The 15,669-nt window shown below is 42.1% G+C and overlaps 1 pseudogene; it reads right to left on the reverse strand.

Moving 5' to 3' along the window:
- The window catches only part of LOC135513633 (spermatid perinuclear RNA-binding protein-like), a 31,849-nt pseudogene extending 23,754 nt beyond the window's left edge, over positions 1-8,095 (reverse strand).
- Positions 8,096-15,669: the final 7,574 nt, after the last annotated feature.

Raw genomic sequence — 15,669 nt, forward strand, 5'->3', positions numbered from 1 at the left:
ATACTGTATTCACGGAGGGGATAGTAAGAGCAGTCTATGTGTGGTTTTGCAGATCTTTGCCATAGAGACCATTGTGAAAGCTGGACATTATGGAAGAGTTGGAACACAAACAAGGTGAGAAAATGATGCGAATGGGTTAACCCATGTCACACTTCCTAATGCTAGACTGAGGGCCTTCATGGTCTGCCCCAGGGGAGACCTGGGAAAAATAAAGTACAGTCATCTGCTAAGCATCTTGGCCCAGGGAATGCAAAGACTTAAATAGGACCATGAAGGCACAGAATATACACTACAGTGGCAAGAAATAGTATGTGAACCCTTTGGAATTACCTGGACTTCTGCATACATTTGACATACAATTTGATCTGATCTTCATCTAAGTCACAACAATAGACAGTGTGCTTAAACTAATAACTCAAATTATTGCATTTTTCTTAATGCAATAAACATTCATAGTGTAGGTTGGGAAAAAGTATGTGAACCACTACGCTAATGACTTCTCCAAAAGATAATTGGACTCGGGAGTCAACTAGCCTGGAGTCGAATCAATGAGATTTGGTTAGAGCTGCCCTGCCCCATTAAAAGAAAAATCTCAAAATTTGAGTTTGCTATTCACAAGAAGAATTGCCTGATGAGAACCATGCTTCGAACAAACGAGATCTCAGAAGACCTAAGATTAAGAATTGTTGCCTTGCATAAAGATGGAAAGGGTTATAAAAGTATCTCTAAAAGTCAGTCCACGTTAAGACAAATTGTCTATAAATGGTGAAATTCCAGCACCGTTGCTACTCTCCTTTGGAGTAGCCATCCTGCAAAGACGACTGCAAGAGCCCAGTGCAGAATGCTCAGAAGGGTTAAGAAGAATCCTAGACTGTCAGCAAAAGACTTACAGAAATCTGTGGAAGATGCTAACATCTCTGTTGATGAGTCTACAATATGTAAAACACTAAACAAGAATAATGTTCATGGAGGACACCATGGAAGAGCATCTGGATGTTCTGGATGTTCCAGCAAAATATTCTGTGGACAGATGAAAGTTGTGTTGTTTGGAAAGAACACTATGTCTGGTGAAAAATGTCTGGTGAAAAAAAGGCACAGCACAGCAACATCAAAACCTCATAACTGTAAACTATGGTGGAGGAAGCAACATGGCTTGGGGCCGCTTTGCTGCCTCGCCTCCGGACAGCTTGCTATCAGATGGAAAAATGAATTCAAGACATTTCGCAGGAGAATGTAAGGCTGTCTCTGTCTGCCAATTGAAGCTCAACAGAAGAAAGTACGCCTTCTGGAGTGGCCCAGTTAGTCCTGACCTCAAACCGATTGAGATGCTGTGGCATGGCCTCGAGAGAACAGTTCACACCAGACAACCCAAGAATATTACTGAACTGAAACAGTTTTGTAAAGAGGAATAGTCCAAAATTCCTCCTGACTGTTGTGCAGGTCTGATCCGCAACTACAGAAAACATTTGGTTGAGGTTACTGCTGCCAAAAGAGGGTCAACCTGTTATTAAATCCAAGGGTTCACATACTTTCTTCAAAATGCACAGTGAATGTTTACACAGTGTTCGATAAAGACATGAAAAATTATCATATTTTGTGTGTTATTAGTTGAAACAGACTGTCTTTTGTCCCAAACATTCTATGGAGAGAACCGTTTCAGGGCAATGTGTCTTCCTCAGGGTTGAGGATGCTGTGGTAAGAAATAGATTATATGGACAGAACAAACTTCAGTATAGTCAGTGTTCTACTCATGTTGTTCCCCAGAACTAGAGGTTGCTTGAGAGCTTGTGCTGAAGTGACATATTGTGTTGATTACACAATTAACATGAAACCGTGTGGAATATTTAGAGGCTGAGGGCAAAATCTTTCTCTCCTAGCATTCATCTGCTCATTTTTGTAACTTTTACCCCAAATTTCGTGATATCAAATTGTTAGTTACAGTCTTGTCCCATCGCTGCAACTCCCCTATGGACTTGGGAGAGGCAAAGGCCGAGAGCAATGCGTCCTCCGAAACACGACCCTGTCAAGCCACACTGCTCCTTGACACACTGCACGCATATCTCCAAATGTGTTGGAGGAAACACCGCCCAGCTGGCAACCGAGGTCAGCTTGCAGGCATCCGGCCAGCCACAAGGAGTCGCTAGAGTGCGATGGAACAAGGAAATCCAGGCCGGCCAAACCCTCCCCTAACCCAGACGACGCTGGGCCAATTGTGCGCCGCCTCATGGGTCTCCCTGTGACACATGGGTCTCCCTGTGACACAGCCTTGGATTAAAACCCGGGTCACTGCGATATAGTGCCTTAGACCGCTGCGCCACTCGGGAAGCCCTAGTGTTTCACAACTAACACTCAATGCAACATTTATGCTGCGAGGACCTTTTGTACAGAATGCTTAAAATATTTTCTTTCAGGTCTCCCCTAGTAGGGTTGACACACTACAATAGGTTTTACATAATTGCTGCTCTTCCCATCCTTGAAATCATTTTATTTTCATTCTCTTTTTAAAAAGCACAGCATAAGCAGTTTCCCACTAACTGGATGTTGGGCAACGATAGGATAAGCACCCTGACACTCTGTTAGACAAAAATAATGAGAGAACGCTGTACGGAGAAACCGGAGACAGACGGCTATTTTCACAACAGACCACCTCCGGTCAGCTTTCGACCCTCCTTTATCACCCTTGCTCCATTACCTCTTTTCTCCACACCCCATTCTTGTCATCTTTAACCTCTGCTTTGTACATCCCTCATTCCCTCAACCTCTCCTAAATTGTCCTTTTCTCAATGAAAATAACAGTTCAGGTTTTAAAAGTACATGTTGATAGATTTTAAAAGTTATATTTACTCCAGCTGGAACAGCTTTATATTTATTTTAATTTTTCAGATAAAATAATACATTCAAATAATTAAATGTAAAAAAAATCTTATTAGAGGACAGACAGAGGGGTAAATACCTTGGTCTTTGGCAGTGTGTTCATCTCTCATGGCCAGTGAGGACAGGGTGACCTTCAGGGAGAATTTGGGGTCGTTGATGTTGACCACCCAGATGGCGGACTGCGACACGCTGGACCGCACCTCGTACTTGTCCTCCGTCAGCGTCTGCAAGGGCAACCAATGAGGGTTGAGGCAGCTCTGGCATGTACACAATATGTTCAACACATTCCCATTACACACTATTATATTATTAAAATGTAAAATATCAGAACATGTTTGAACGTCATAGGCATAACAAAACTTCCAATTCCATTTTCAATACATCATTTTGTAGTGATTATGTTCACAAGGAGAAATGTGTATTCTCTCATCTAGTAGCTAGTTCCTTCGAAGAATGCATAATGTCTCTCCTTGTGTCAACCTCACTCCACTTCCCTTTGCTGAAAAGCTGAGAGGTGCAAATGGAATCGTCCCTGGATGATAACCTGCACAGCAGACTGGATCTGTAATTAACTGGGTGATAAGGAGGGAGGGAGGAAGCACAGGGAGACCATGTTCAGTAGTCAGCTCTGCACTGCACAACAGAAATCAGTGGTGGATGTAGTCACATCTGCACTGCACTACAGAAATCAGTGGTGGATGTAGTCACGTCTGCACTGCACTACAGAAATCAGTGGTGGATGTAGTCACGTCCGCACTGCACTACAGAAAGCAGTGGTGGATGTAGTCACGTCCGCACTGCACTACAGAAAGCAGTGGTGGATGTAGTCACGTCCGCACTGCACTACAGAAAGCAGTGGTGGATGTAGTCACGTCCGCACTGCACTACAGAAAGCAGTGGTGGATGTAGTCACGTCCGCACTGCACTACAGAAAGCAGTGGTGAATGTAGTCACGTCCGCACTACACTACAGAAATCAGTGGTGGATGTAGTCACGTCCGCACTGCACTACAGAAATCAGTGGTGGATGTAGTCACGTCCGCACTACACTACAGAAATCAGTGGTGGATGTAGTCACGTCTGCACTACACTACAGAAATCAGTGGTGGATGTAGTCACGTCTGCACTACACTACAGAAAGCAGTGGTGGATGTAGTCACGTCTGCACTACACTACAGAAATCAGTGGTGGATGTAGTCACGTCTGCACTACACTACAGAAAGCAGTGGTGGATGTAGTCACGTCTGCACTACACTACAGAAAGCAGTGGTGGATGTAGTCACGTCCGCACTACACTACAGAAAGCAGTGGTGGATGTAGTCACGTCCGCACTACACTACAGAAAGCAGTGGTGGTATGCTCAGGTCTGCACTAGAGATTGACACGGGAACAGGACTCCCGCGGGATTCTGGCAAGAATGGGATTCAAGTTCTAAAGTCAAGTTCAGGACAGGATCAACAGTGGAGCATTTCATAAAAATAACCGTATTTCATCGTCTCCCCTTCCGTCGACTCACACTAGCACACCTCGCTCCAGTCGTAGCTGATCCCTACTTTACCTCAGAAGCTGTTTGTGCACTGCGCAGGCAACTGTCTCGTGAGCATGGAGCAGCATCCAAACGGAGCATTTGCTTTTGGCAACGCATTAGTGGATACTCAGACTGGTCTCAGGGCAGGTCTGCCATGTTTTGACTAGCAGTGACTTTTTCTAGCATGTTAGGAGAACCTACCCAGCATGTTAGGAGAATTAATGTGGCATGTTAGGATAATTAGGTTAAGGTTAGGAAAAGGGTTAGAGTTAGCTAAAATTGGCCCTTGACACACCTAGCTACAACCAGGCCTGCCCTATGAACAGTCTCGGTTTTCACTAATGCAATTCTGCATGCAGAGCAGGGGACAGACAGACAAGCAGCTAACGGGGGAAGTTATTTAGGATGTGTGATTTTTATCAGGACAGGACAGTTCAGGGGTTATAGAAGAACTGTTGCGGGATCAGGACAGGACAGGATGTTGTCTTTTTTACTGGACAAGACAGGACTGGAATTCATTTTCTCTCTCGTGTCAACCTCTAGTCTGCATTACGTTACAGAAAGGAGTGGTATTCAAAACTCACAGTTGAATAATGTGACATCCCATTAATTTCAAAATGTTATGGTTAGTTTGCTAATGTAAAATGTTTGAGTACAAACGGACCTGTAGTTGCAAGGGCAGGTTGGCACTAACAGTGTACAGAAGTAATTTGGTGGGTTTGTCTCTGCACATCAGGACCAGCTCCAAATCCATGTCTCCTTTAACCAGGAGGCCCTTAGCCACAAGACCCACCCGCATCACCCCACACAGGATCGACACACTCTGGGTCCTGGTGAAGACAGAGCAGTGCAGTAATCAGCCACATTATACCATGGTTTCTAAGGACGCCATTAAGAGAGGCCTGAAGAGTTAGAAACTAAAATGTTTTGTTTTTAGACACTTGTCATATGTCAAAGTTACATTTATGTAGTCTACACATTTTCACCAAAACAGAGGAAGAAATAACTACATAACTGCTTTATTAACACCTACCATGTAGAGCAGGGGTGTCAAAGTCAAATGGACGGAGGGCCAAATAAAAAATTTAGCTACAAGCCGAGGGCCGGACTGTTCGAATGTTCATTGAAAAAATTTGAAATGACGCATATAGTCTAGTGAACCTAATTGAACCTACTGAAAACCTAACAAATATATTCCAATATGATCAGATAAATAAAGCAATATTTTCTTATGGCTCTGTCAGTAATCTTTAATTTTCAACAGACACAAAAGACAAATTTCCTTTATATAAAAATCCCCATAACATGAACATTAAATGAAAGAAACCGGTATTCAAGGCACCATCAGTAGCCTATATTTTCTATTTTAGCAAAAGTGGGCTAAATTTACTTCAAAGAAAAAAACAATAATAGCAATTTTCTATCATCCACTCAACTGAAATATTTTTAAAATATAATTGGATTGAAATACAATAAAATAAAGTGCAAAAATCTATTAATCAAAAACAACACTTTGTTTAAGGAGAAGTAACATGCAGTGAAAACAAATATTAAACTTTAACTTTTAAACTTGAACTGAGTAAAAACTCTAAATATGTGATTGCACAGTAATGTTCACTTGTTTGAGGTTGAGGGTGATACTTGGTGGTGTCCCATCTTTTCCACAAGTTCATCAATGTTCGGGGTAAGGCTCTGAGCTGAGGAAATCCTCAGAATTGAGTGGAGGTGTTCAGCAGTAAGTCGACTTCTGTGTGCTGTTTTGTTCAGGTTCATCAAAGAAAAAAGTTGTTCACACAGGTATGTGCTGCCAAACATAGACAACGTTTGAGCAGCCTGGATGCGCAGCTGGGGCATTGTGTCGGGGAGGAAACGGGCGAACTCCGCAGCACCCACTGCCGCATATTTTGCCCTCAGTGCATCATTGCATTGGAGGTCAATCAACTCCATTTGGAGGTTTGGTGGTGAGCTTTCCACGTCAACAGCAAATGGGTTACCGAGCAGTTCCAACCTGCTTTTTTGTGCTTCAAAGTCAGCAAATCGGCGTCGAAAGTCAGCGGCAAGCATACCTATTTTATCAGCCAACTGTGCGCTCGGGAACGCACTGGTAGAGAGCTTCTCTTTCATGGTCTGGCAGCTGGGAAAGTGGCTCAAATTTTCTTTCCGCATCTGCGTCTCCCACAGAGTCAGTTTGGTTTTAAATGCCTTCACTGTACTGTACATATCAGAGATGACATGATCCCGACCCTGCAGCTGCAAGTTCATTGCATTCAGATGACTCGTAATGTCACACAGAAAAGCCACTTCACACAGAAACATTTCGTCTCGGAGTTGTGTTGTGTCTTTCCCTTTGCTGTCCAAGAACAGACAAATCTCCTCACGAAGCTCGAAACATCTTTGAAGCACCTTTCCCTGGCTTAGCCATCGCACCTCTGTGTGATAAGGCAAATCACCATGCTCCGTTTCTAACTCCGTCAGAAATGCCTTGAACTGGCGGTGATTCAAACCTTTGGCTCTGATAAAGTTAACTGTGCGCGTGATGATGCTCATTACATGCTCCATTTTCAAGGCTTTACCGCACAACGCTTCCTGGTGTATGATACAATGATAAGCTGTCAGCTCACCTGTCGCGTTTTCCTCTTGCATCTTTTCCCGTATCTTCGCCACCAGTCCGCTCCTGTGTCCACACATCGCAGGTGCTCCGTCGGTTGTCAAACCCACGAGTTTTTCCCAAGGCAGCTCCATCTCATTTACACATCTTGACACCTCTTCATACAAATCATGCCCCGTAGTTGTGCCATGCATAGGACGTAAAGCCAAAAACTCCTCTGTCACGCTTAGGCTGGAGTCCACTCCGCGGATGAAAATTGACAACTGGGCAATGTCAGAAATGTCGGTGCTCTCATCCACAGCCAAGGAATATGCAATGAAATCTTTTCCCTTTTCACAAGCTGCTCTTTTAGATTGATGGACAACTGGTCTACTCTCTCGGCAATGGTGTTTCTGCTCAGACTCACATTTAAAAAGAGTTGCCTTTTTTCTGGGCAAACTTCGTCACAAACTTTAATCATGCAGTTTTTGATGAAATCCCCCTCCGTAAATGGCCGGGCTGATTTAGCGATCTCTTCTGCCAAAATAAAACTGGCCTTGACAGCAGCCTGGCCTTGTGATTTGGCTTTTTTGAACAGAGCCTGTCGAGATTTGAGGCCTCGTTTTAATTCCTCTGCCTTTTGTAGCCTTTGTTCCATGTCCATATTCTTGTTTTTGTCCGCGTGTTTCGTTTCATAATGTCGTCTCAGATTATACTCTTTCAGTACCGCCACACTTTCTCCACACAGAAGACACACAGGTTTTCCAGCTACCTCCGTGAACATATACTCCGACTCCCACCTTGTTTGAAACCCCCGGTTCTCAGTGTCCACCTTCCGTTTTGCCATTTTTGATGGGTATCTGAAAGTTAATTTTACTGTGATGCTGACGACTGCTGTGCCAATAAATATTGAAATGAAGCAGCCTACTGCTCGGTGCGTCACCGTTGCATTGTGGGAAATGTAGTATTGGTGCGTGTAAAAGATCTGCGGGCTGCCGGCTTGCTGCGGTCTGCGGGCCGGTTCTAATAATAAATCAAGATCATCCCAGGGGCCGTAAAAAACCTTCTCGCGGGCCGGATGTGGCCCGCGGGCCTTGACTCTGACATATGTGCTGTATAGCCTTGGTATTACTCCAAAAAGAAAGATAGTGAGTTATTTATTTGTTATTATGGATAACAAAAATGTCATCATAGATATCTGATATTCTGACCTTGACCCAATATCTAGAATACAAGCTATGCACCTCTATTCATCAGAACATTCCTGTTTAACATTTTCAATTTAGATCCGCGATCACATTATGAGAGTCATTATCTCAACCTAAATGGAGAAGCTAGGTGACTTTATTAGGGATAATTAAAAGTAAGCCACACTGATTACTTTTGAAGCACTTTGAAAACCTCTGCACCAGCAGATGGTTAGCACAGCATGAGACAAAGGGGAAGAGACACAGAGGCTGACACAACCCTCTTTTAAAAAATGTAAGGTTATGTTCTGACTGAAGTTACGAATGTAAAAACCCACATAGTAAATAAGCAGGCCTGATGTTTTTACATCCATTGAGAATGACTATAGTTCCTCAATGTAAGTCTATTTGAAAAATCTTTCCAGCTATCTCCCTTCCCATTACCACTCAGCTGAAAGTGGAAGAAAAAAAATGTAATGCTCTGATCCGGTTGAAACATCACTAAAAAAAGGCCAACATTAGCACAAGAAGGGTTCGTCGGGAGGGTCATGAAATGGGTTTCCATGTCCGAGCGGCCGCACACAAGCCTAAGATCACCATGCACAATGCCAAGCGTTGGTTGGAGTGGTGTAAAGCTTGCCGTCATTGGAAATTCTACTCCAAAATTAATGAAAATCAAATGATGCCGACACCATCCACCTATAAAGTTAAGAACTGGGACGAGTTGCATACAACATCTTAATTCCTCAAGTAAGGGTTTCCCTTAAACTGATGTTTCATTACAAATCCAGCTGCGTTTGTAATCCCCATCAGTGATGCGTTGCCCAGCTTGCCTGACACAGCAGGACACCACAAACATTTGAGGGAACCACAATATTTGAGGGAACCACAACATCATGTAGGCCAGTTGTTGCATTCAAATGAACATGCAAATAGCTGTTAAGTTGCTGTAAAACTGTCCTCAAATTGCCTGTAACTGAGCGGACTGGAGATTCCTTGGATAGATGGTTTAGCCCGTGGAGCCTGAGGCCTCCTGTATCACTCCATCAAGACACTTTACACTGCTTTATCAATCTTGTAGAATAAAAGCAGTTAGCTAACCAAAACAAAGAGCCCTATCCCTTTTGCTTACTGCTAAATTGTGTGTACCATTTAGCCTAATCTTTTTTTTTTTAAGCAGCCCATTTCTGACAGCTGTGTCTCTGTTACATAAATTAGGGCCAATTTCACAGACCTAGATTAAAGCTTCCCCCCTGTACTAAAATTGCACTGAGTTAGGCTAGGCTACATCAAGAGACTGGTGGTTTCAAAAATGGTTTCATGAACATGCATTAGGACCTTAGCTGCAATCTCAAGTCCCGGAATTTGACTAGTCCAGATGATTTGACAGTTGGATTTCAAATAAATATTTTTAGAACAGGGCCCGGTTGCATAAAACAACTTAAGTTAATTTCCCCTTATCTTTAAGTGTGTTGCACAAAACTAATTTCCCTCTTTTATATTAAGTGAAAAGGTTAAGAGCACCCATGGTCCCTTAAGTGCTTCATTCAGTATGGATATCAATGTAAACAGCATTTGTGGAAATGAAACTACACTGTTCGCAAGTTCACAAATAAGCATTGAAATGCAGTAACATGCCGTTCCTAATGTCACCACCATGTGTCGTCAGCATTTTCTCTTGTGTAGATTTACTACAGTGTTTGCAACAGTCAAAGGTAAACAAACACTTTATGGCAACCTCATGTGATGGAAATTGTAATGTTTGTACTTTTCGAATAACCAATTTCTGTGTTCATGTAAGTGACTGAACGAATCCTCACTATCAGTATCTTCAATTTGGCAGTAAGCCCAGAACCTTGTTTTGAGAATAAAAGGATCTCTCCGTTTCAAGGTCTCAGCTTGGAGGGAAGAAGCTTTGTGAGGTATTGGTCAGTCACATGCATGAACCAAACATTAATGATGAAATAACTATGAATAAGCTAAATCATGCAAATAAAACTTGTCTGTCTGTGTAAGCAGAATATAAGAGAACTAACGGAACTGCCCCAGGCGAGCTCACTTCAGACCGGTACCAGTAGTTTGACTGTGACCTCTCCAGCATGCTAATAATAAAAAAAAATTGTCATTTAAGATCGACTTTGAGTGTCCCTGTGTAGAATTACCACGACACACAAAAGCCATATTACACCGTTATTCAATGTAAAATGTATTGGCTATAGATTTCAACTGAAAATGGCATGCGCTGATGACTTTAAACGTTTAAGCAGGCAAATGGTTGCCGCACTGGTTTGAGTCACACGTTCTAATTAAACTAGCTAGCTAACATTAGCTACTTAGCTCATCATGAATGCAAGCACATGGCCTGAATGATAGCTCTGCACCAATTGTCTTGCTTTTTGCAGATTCCGTATTTCAGAAGACTAAATAAGCACACTAGCTACAATAATAGGCCCAGACAGTAACAGTATTGTTTTTGTATCAAGGACGAGTGTTCACTTTGGCGCCAGTCCAGTGTTCACACATAAGTATCACAGATTGCTAGCTAAGCTAACTAACTAGCTGGCTACTAATATTATCTAAGTGAGAATGTGAGGACGGCAGGGCTGCTTGCTTGAAGTGTACTTTGAATATTTACTTCATAAAATTAGGGTTGAATGGTGGGAACCCAATTACAGAGATTTACCGCCCAAAACCACTCCCTTTTCCCGGCATAAATAACTGAGAAACTATTAAGAAACAAATAAATGATTTATACCAACAGCATGACGTGAAATGTAACTTAAAATTGTATGCAATGTCTAAATCTGGATTCTCTATGGCCTTCTTTCTGGTCACTGCATGATGAATCATCAATGCTCAGCCCATCTCAGTATGTAGACCTATCATCTCATGGTAATATTTTTTTTATTGTGACAGGTATACCTACATTTACTGCAGCATAGCCTATGCTACAGTAATATAAAAGACTGTGTCTAATTTACACATCTCTATCTGGCTTTCGGAGGTCACCTAATTTTTTAATTGTAACGTTTATTGTTTTATAGCTGCAGAGTTTAAAAACACCAAGGCACTCTTCATTTAATTAATTCAAATGCCTTTATTTGTATGGCATGTTCAATGGTAACAAAGTTTAAAAACTGACGCGTTTCAGCTGAATGGCCTTCGTCAGGGAGTACAAAGATGTGATAATATAACGTCCTCTTTTGAACAGCTTTTTCGAATCAACCCTGAGTTGAAGAGGGAGTGGTTACAGAATTAATTGGACCACACAGAGTAAGCAACACTAAACACATAAAAAAAAATGAAATAATGTAGCTACGTTATTAAAAATGCATCTCAAGGCTAGAAGCATCAGAACCCTTAAAGAGGTAGTTCTAAAATTGAATATGACTGGGCAAAGTGTTAAGAATAGGAGAGCCATCTATTTTATAGTACACTAGAACAAAGCAAACATAAACCACAACAGTCAAAACATAGCTGTAGATCTCTGCAGTTCATCCAGAGTGATCATGGGCCTCTTGGCTGCATCTCTGATCAGTCTTCTCCTTGTATGAGCTGAAAGTTTAGAGGGACGGCCAGGTCTTGGTAGATTTGCAGTGGTCTGATACTCCTTCCATTTCAATATTATCGCTAGCACAGTGCTCCTTGGGATGTTTAAAGCTTGGGAAATCTTTTTGTATCCAAATCCGGCTTTAAACTTCTTCACAACAGTATCTCGGACCTGTCTGGTGTGTTCCTTGTTCTTCATGATGCTCTCTGCGCTTTTAACGGACCTCTGAGACTATCACAGTGCAGGTGCATTTATACGGAGACTTGATTACACACAGGTGGATTGTATTTATCATCATTAGTCATTTAGGTCAACATTGGATCATTCAGAGATCCTCACTGAACTTCTGGAGAGAGTTTGCTGCACTGAAAGTAAAGGGGCTGAATAATTTTGCACGCCCAATTTTTCAGTTTTTGATTTGTTAAAAAAGTTTGAAATATCCAATAAATGTCGTTCCACTTCATGATTGTGTCCCACTTGTTGTTGATTCTTCACAAAAAAATACAGTTTTATATCTTTATGTTTGAAGCATGAAATGTGGCAAAAGGTCGCAAAGTTCAAGGGGGCCAAGTACTTTCGCAAGGCACTGTAAATAGTAGCCTACAGCAAAGTGTTTAAATCATTTCTAACTTGTTAACAATTTCTGCTAGTTAGTTTTTGCTATCATTTGGGTTTTAGCTCGCTTGAGCCAGCTAACGGAGGAGTGTTAATTCACCTGTTTCATTTGAAAACATTTATCTTACAAAGGAGTTGTTTAATCTAATTGCTTAACTATTTACTTGTACATGGAATTGTATTTGGTTTTTTTTACTCATTTTTTTATAATCTTTACAGGAAAATGCAATGGGCACTATCTGAAGTGTTGAGACATGTCACTGCAGCTAATGTAAAGAACGCAACAAAGATGCAGAATCATCTGGCCAAGTGCATAAAGTTCCCTCAGCTCTCACAACATCTGACAAAAGTCCCTCTACTTCTATCTGATGTTCACGGGCAATGTGTATTGGAAAACATTTCTGAATGTTCTTCGCCCAGCATACACCCCTCCAACCAGACATGCTTTATCTACTCATTTACTGGATGCAGAGTTCAACAGAGTTCAAGTGAAGGTCAAGCAAATCATAGAGAAAGCAGACTGTATTGCAATCATCTTTGATGGGAGGTTGAATGTTCGTGGGCAAGGAATAATTAACTTCATCATCTCCACTCCTCAACCTGTATTCTACAAGTGCACAGACACACCGGTCTCTACATTGCAGATGAGCTGAAGGCAGTCATCAATGACCTTGGACCACAGAAGGTATTTGCACTGGTGACAGACAATGCTGCGAACATGAAGGCTGCTTGGTCTAAAGTGGAGGAGTCCTACCCTCACATCACACCCATTGGCTGTGCTGCTAATGCATTGAATTCTCTCCCCAAGGACAGCATGGCACTGAAAACAATGGATACACTCTACAAGGGAGCCAAGGAAATGGTTAGGTATGCGAAGGGTCAAAGTTATAGCAGCAATCTACTTCACCAAGCAAAGTGAGAAGAATAAGAGCACCACATTGAAGCTGCCCAGCAACACCCATTGGGGTGCTGTTGTCATCATATTTGACAGTCTCCTGGAGGGAAAGGAGTCTCTCCAAGAAATGGCTATATCACAGTCTGCCAATATGGACAACCCCATCAAGAGGATCCTCCTGGATGATGTATTTTGGGAGAGAGTGGTGAGCAGCCTGAAACTCCTGAAACCTATAGCAGTAGCCATTGCACGGATTGAGGGGGACAATGCCATCCTGTCTGATGTTCAGACTGCCCTGCCCACTTAACTGTTTCTCCAAGCAGAGGAAACTGCAGTTCTGAAATATATCACAAAGTGTGAAGGCTACTGCCTGAAGCCCATACACGCCGTAGTGTACATGTTGGATGCCAAGTATGCTGGCAAGAGCATCCTGTCTGGTGCAGAGATCAACAAGGCCTATGGTGTCATCACTACCATGTCTTGCCACCTTGGACTAAATGAGGGCAAGGTCCTTGCCAGTCTGGCAAAGGACACTTCCAGGCAAAGGACACTTCCAAGCAAGGGCTTTGGGATGGAGATGCAATATGGCAGTCGTGCCAACGTATCTCATCAGCCACCTAGTGGAAGGAACTTTGTGGATCTGAAGCTCTTTCCACTTTTGCCTCCATCATCCTTCAAATCCCACCAACATCAGTTTCCTCAGAGTGCAACTGGTCATCTTTTAGGTACACACACACACACATCAAAGCACCCAACAGGCTGACCAACACAAGGGTTGAAACATTGGTGGCCATCCGGGCAAATTTGAGGCTTTTTGAGCCTGACAATGAGCCATCCTCAACAAGGTCAGAAAGTGACAGTGAAGATGAGGCCTCAGAGCCTGATGTTCAAGAGGTGGACATTGAGGAGGTCCAGGGAGAAGACATGGAAGCCTGAGAGGAAGACCACCAAAGCTTTAGTTTCTAGAATATCATTTTACAGAGATGTTGAAAACGTTTTGGGAGACGCAATGGATATTCCCTTTATTTTGTTGTTCAGTAAAATCATCCCATGTGAAGAATCAACTCATTTAATTAAAGTTAAATTCATAACTACATTTTATATATCTATTGGAAGGATTTAATAATTTGCAATTATGTATACTTATGATAAGGTAGAGATACTCTTAATGATCGGGTATGAAAAGCCAACTGACATTTACTCCTGAGGTGCTGACTTGCTGCACCCTCGACAACTACTGTGATTATTATTATTTGACCATGCTGGTCATTTATGAACATTTGAACATCTTGGCCATGTTCTGTTATAATCTCTACCTGGCACAGTTTCCACCTCTGAATATTCCCCAAAATGTGGAACCCTAGTGGTGCCTGTTCAAAAACATGGGGATGAATATTTCAGTGCTGGTAAAACAGTCAATAAAAAAAGCCTCTCTGGCTCTGATGGTCTATTTCAGTCAGGCTGAAAACTGTAAGAGGCTGACTTCAATGAGCCATACAGTTGACTGCTGAAGAATATAGAGTAGCAAAGAAAATAAAAGTGTAGATAGCTGGTATTCATCTCAGGAGGTAGACCTATTTATGCCCACACCTGCTCCAAACCTAGCCTACTGTGACACTAACAACAACTATAGAGGTGCAATTCCACAGTAACGGGATTGCGCTGAAAATGTATGCCAAACAAAAACCACTGATTTCAAAGTTTAACAAACCAAAAACTATGCTCAGGGACTACTTTGAACAATTTACCCAGAACATTTGACGAAAACACATTTACTGGAAGAACTGTGCAGATGCAGTTTGGTAAAATCTCCCTCAGTTGCATGTGTCCATGTTTTCCAAAAACTCTTAAACATCCGCTCCGAATTAAGATTCAAGGATGTCTGCAGAAAGAATGGGGAGTCAGCTATGACATGACACATGGACATTGAACAAATCTCTTTTTGTTATTTAAGTGAAGTGGATTTACACCTGGGAATGAAATTGAAGTAACAGAATTTCCTCATGGGTCCCTGATCTGAACTACACAGACATGCAGAATTATGCATATGAATGTCATTCTCTTCATAGCAATGTATCCTAAATAGGTACACAAAAGGCATAAATACGCAATATCCTCCTTTGCATATTTTTCTACACACTGGCTATTATTTTAATGAGCTCTAACCCCAAACAAGACCAAATTTGGTTGGTTCGGACCAAATCTGAACGAATCATAGACGTCTGTGTTTCACACGTTTGGACATCAAAGTACAGCATAGTAGAGCTCAGTATAGTACAGCACACTACAGTACAGTTCCGTACAGTAAAGGTCAGTAGAACAGTACTCAACTTTAGTGTGCTCTACTGTGTACTGTACTAACCTCTACAACTGCACTTTTAATATTTTTTTACCATGTTGCCTACACTGCCTAGTGGCTTCTTTGCATATTCAA

Source organism: Oncorhynchus masou, chromosome 25, assembly GCF_036934945.1.
Source record: "Oncorhynchus masou masou isolate Uvic2021 chromosome 25, UVic_Omas_1.1, whole genome shotgun sequence".
Classification (NCBI taxonomy): Eukaryota; Metazoa; Chordata; class Actinopteri; order Salmoniformes; family Salmonidae; genus Oncorhynchus; species Oncorhynchus masou.